The sequence below is a fragment of the Moschus berezovskii genome, chromosome 7 (genome assembly GCF_049115385.1).
Source record: "Moschus berezovskii isolate FMDL1 chromosome 7, NW_MosBer_1.0, whole genome shotgun sequence".
Lineage (NCBI taxonomy): Eukaryota > Metazoa > Chordata > Mammalia > Artiodactyla > Moschidae > Moschus > Moschus berezovskii.
In genome coordinates, this window is record NC_142466.1 from 91,540,185 (window position 1) to 91,544,952 (window position 4,768).

The 4,768-nt window shown below is 40.5% G+C and overlaps 1 protein-coding gene across 1 annotated transcript in view; it reads left to right on the forward strand.

The window, feature by feature from the left end:
- The window catches only part of CENPP (centromere protein P), a 228,189-nt gene that overhangs the window by 100,633 nt on the left and 122,788 nt on the right, over window positions 1-4,768 (forward strand). The window lies entirely within an intron of this gene.

A 4,768-nucleotide genomic window follows, 5' to 3' on the forward strand; every position in this document is an offset into this window, starting at 1 on the left:
AGAACATAAAACAGAAACAGTATTGTAACAAATTCAATAAAGACTTTAAAAATGGTCCATATTAAAAAAAAATCTTAAAAAAGAATACAGTGCTTGCAATCAAGATATCTACAATTCTCTAGAGAATATGAAGGGGAAAAAACCATATTTAAATAGCCACAATAATTAAAGATTGTAATAAGTGCAAAAGAGAAGCATATTAAAATACTGGGAATGTTCTGGAGGTGGAGTGTGCGAAGCCACATCTGTTTGTGGGAGAATCAGAAAGATGAACTGAGAAGGGCGAACTTTGACACAGACAGTTGAAGTTGGAAAAGATTTTGACAGATGCACATGATGCGGTATTAATAAAGTCACAGAAGCCAGAAAATACAGAGCATATTTGAGAAATAGTAAATAATTTTCAACTGGAGTATAAAAAGATGTAAACATGAAATAAAAATCTCAAAAATCATAGATAATCTTGAAAGGTGAATTAAGCATTTTTTGTAATTCTATAATCAATGGGAACTGTTACTGTCTTTTGATAAAGGACTGACACAATCCAGATAGCACGTAAATCTGTTTGGTTAGTCATGATAGAGTTGAATTGGCAAAATGAGGCCAGGAAATTATTTTGATACTCCAAATAGAAAATAAAGTGATTTGTGGTATGGTGAATGAGAATAAAAAGGAAGCAATGGATGCAAGTAACATGGGAGGTAGAGCAGGAATGGCACTTGCTGAGGTTTAAAACCAGAAAGATTGGGGGAAAGAAGAGTTCAAGAGGGTCTGTGTAGGTTTGAAAGAAATTGTTTTTGATGTTGATTTTTATTGTATTTTATATCTCCAACTGTTTGGACTTGAGAGTTTGTTCAGTTCAGTTCAGTCACTCAGTCGTGTCCAACTCTTCGCAACCCCATGAATCACAGCACGCCAGGCCTCCCTGTCCATCTTCAGTTCAGTTCAGTCGCTCAGTCGTGTCCGACTCTTCGCGACCCCATGAATCACAGCACGCCAGGCCTCCCTGTCCATCACCAACTCCCGGAGTTCACCCAAACTCATGTCCACAGAGTCGGTGATGCCATCCAGCCATCTCATTCTCGGTCGTCCCCTTCTCCTCCCACCCCCAACCTTTCCCAGCATCAGAGTCTTTTCCAGTGAATCAACTCATCGCATGAGGTGGCCAAAGTATTGCAGTTTCAGCTTCAGCATCAGTCCTTCCAATGAACACCCAGGATCGATCCCCCTTAGAATGGACTGGTTGGATCTCCTTGCGGTACAAGGGACTCTCAAGAGTCTTCTCCAACACCACAGTTCAAAAGCATCAATTCTTCGGCGATCAGCTTTCTTCACAGTCCAACTCTCACATCCATACATGACCACGGGAAAAACCATAGCCTTGACTAGACGGCACGCCAGGCCTCCCTGTCCATCTTACTCCCCAGCAAAATCTGCTTTTGAGAGGTGGATTTCAGAGGCCTCACCTGAAACATTATGGCTAAGGTTTAGAAATGCATGAGTTTATCAGGAGCAAAGTGAAGAGGCCAAAACAGTATTGAGGAGGAACACTAGCCATTAAAGAGCAACCTGAAAGGCGTGGTGTATGGAAGCCAATAAGCATAGAATCTCCAGGAGGAAGCACTGTCCACCATTTTATAAGGTTGATCTCACTAACTAAAACATTAGTGTGTTATCATGGTTAAAAGCATTGAGCTAGGCTGCTGGGATCAAATCCTAGATAGGTAAAGGTACCTGGCTCATAGGGCTGCTGTGAGGATTAAATGAATAAATGCAAGTAAGGCATTTGGGAGAATATCTGAAAATGTTCTTTACGCACCGCCAATGTCACTTGAAAAGACTCTGATGCTGGGAGGGATTGGGAGCAGGAGGAGAAGGGGACGACAGAGAATGGCTGGATGGCATCACCGACTCGATGGACATGAGTTTGAGTGAACTCTGGGAGTTGGTGATGGACAGGGAGGCCTGGCGTGCTGTGATTCATGGGGTCGCAAAGAGTCGGACACGACTGAGCAACTGAACTGAACTGAACTGAATGTAAGACAATTCTTTTACCAAAAAATGGAATTAGAAAGGAAAGAAAAATAATGCTGTAGTTTAAAGAGAAACAAAATTGATTTTTAAAAAAAGCTTTTAGCAACTTCAGGTGATTTTCTAAAAGTATTATATTTGTTTTGTGAATTCTGTGATCTTTTTTACTGTAGTATTTGGGAGGAAATAAAGGTAGATAGCCTCTGAAATTTTTTTTTCTACCTGGAAGCCCTTAGTAAACTCAGTAAGTTGCAGTAATTCATTTGCTTCCAAACTTTAACAGATTTTTAGTGGGTAATATTTTGTATTTACCATAAAATATGATTAAGAAAACTTTACTACAGTTTTGGGTGGTTATGCTTTTATTACTGATTTGCTTTTTGCAAATTTACAGCCAAAAATGGTTAACAGCTGTGGGATGAAAAACACAGACATTAACTACAGGAAATTAGTTTTATTGATTTCAGAAATCATTTCCAGTAGTTAGAAAATTTTTCTGCCTTTCTTTTTTAAAAGAAAAACTTCTCTTTTTTAAGCTTTTCTATTCAGATCGTAGGGCTTCCCAGGTGGCTAAGTGGTGAAGAGTCCTCCTGCCAATGCAGAAGCCACAGGAGACATGGGTTTGATCCCTGGGTTGGGAACATCCCCTGGAGGAGGAAATGACAACCTGATCCAGTATTCTTGCCAGAATAATAGCATGGACAGAGGAGCCTGGTGGAGTACAGTCTATGGGGTCCCAAAGAATCAGACACGACTGAGTGACTGAACAAACATGTTCAGATCATAGACTAATTTATTTGTTTAGATGATTCTAACCTTAGCACTAACCTTATAAATTTAATTATTAATTCCCCAAACTGTATTATTACAATTTCAGTGAATTTCTATTTATATTCTCTTAAGTGGCATGATGTCACATCTTATTTTTATGATATATTGTAGAAAATGAATTTTTAGAACTTTAGAACATTTTAATTTTAAGATGATTGTCATTGTTCCATATCCTTTTTTAAAGATTTATTTATTTTTTGGCTCTGTTGGATCTTCGTTGCATGCAGGCCTTCTTTAGTTGCAGTGAACACAGTCTACTCTCTGTTGCAGCGTGCGGGCTTCTCATTGCTGTGGCTTCTCTTGTCACAGAGCGCAGGCTCTAGGTGCGAGGACTCTAGAGCGTTGGCCCAGTAATTATGGCACATGGACTTAGTTGCTCCACAGCATGTGGGATCTTTCCCAACCAGGGATTGAACTGCTGTCCTCCACATTGCAAAGCGAATTCTTTTTTTTTTTTTTCCATGCGCAGCCAGGTGGAGCATGTTCCTTCTTGGCTCATAACCCCAGTAGGGTCCCATCTCTTTGGGGAGAGGCGTACACCCTCCTGGCAGCGTGTGAGACCCCACACGCCTGCGTCCACAGCTCCCCTGCCCTTGTCTGTGTGGCCGCAAAGCGAATTCTTAACCATTGGATCACCAGGGAAGCTCTGTTATGAATTTTTTTTGCTTTCAGACTTCATAATCTTTAATTTTTCTTGTCAGTAAATTATTGTCCAGTATAACAGTTAAGCATATTTCATGAATCTTTATGATTTACAGAGCATTTTTCATACACTTTTTTCATTCAGTTCTTACAGCAATCTATCAGATCAGTAGTGTCATCCCTACCCTTTTTAGATGAGAAGACAGGTTCAAAGAGATGGTGATTAGCTCAAGGCTATAAATGGAACTGGATTTCTGAGTATATATTTTCAACTCAGACCTCTGCATCCCTGGGCCCTTTCTGTTATATCACTACTGATGTTATTATTTTAATCACACTTTGATCTTGCCCTTGCAGTTTTCAGTTCAGTTCAGTTCAGTCACTCAGTCATGTCTGACTCTTCGCAACCCCATGGACTGCAGCATGCCAGGCTTCCCTGTCCATCACCAACTCTCAAAGCTTGCTCAAACTCATGTTCATCGAGTCGGTGATGCCATCCAACCATCTCATCCTCTGTCATCCCCTTCTACTCCTGCCTTCAATCTTTCCCAGCATCAGGGTCTTTTCCAATGAGTCAGGTCTTTGCATCAGGTGGCCAAAGTATTGGAGTTTGAGCTTCAGCATCAGTCCTTCCAATGACTATTCAGGACTGATTTCCTTTAGGATTGACTGTTTTACCAAACAAAATAACTGTTTTATTTCAGGTTTGCAAACTTGTGCCAGAATCTAGAAATTAAGTAAATTTTCTATAAAGCAGTGGTTCTCAATCAGCTACAGTTTGGCTCCACCCTTTCCCCCTGGCACATTGGCGTGTTTTGGAAAAATAGTTGATTGTCACACTGTGGTGCAAGTGCTACTGACATCTAGTAAATACAGACCAAGGAGCTGCCAGACACTCTGGAAAGGACAGGATAGCACCCCTTCCCTGTCCCACCCTGGCCCCATCCTGCCCAGAATGATCTAGCCTACAGTGTCAGCAGTTGGGAAATCTCACTGTGAAGAACAGATCTATTTACTCTTTCTTGACCTGGATACCCCAACCCTCCACCCCTTTTTATGTGTCTGTAATGTACGGCTCTCCCCCAAATTATTTGAAATCTAGTTTTTGAGGTGGTTTACTATAAAGGTGATTAGCTCCCATAGCCCAGGTATGATTTGGGTTGTTTCAATACTATTATTAAGAATAAGCATTAACACTGTACTAAAAGTGTCATATATAAGAGTTTTATCAAAAATGGTTTATTTTTCTGGGTGGGGGAAGAAA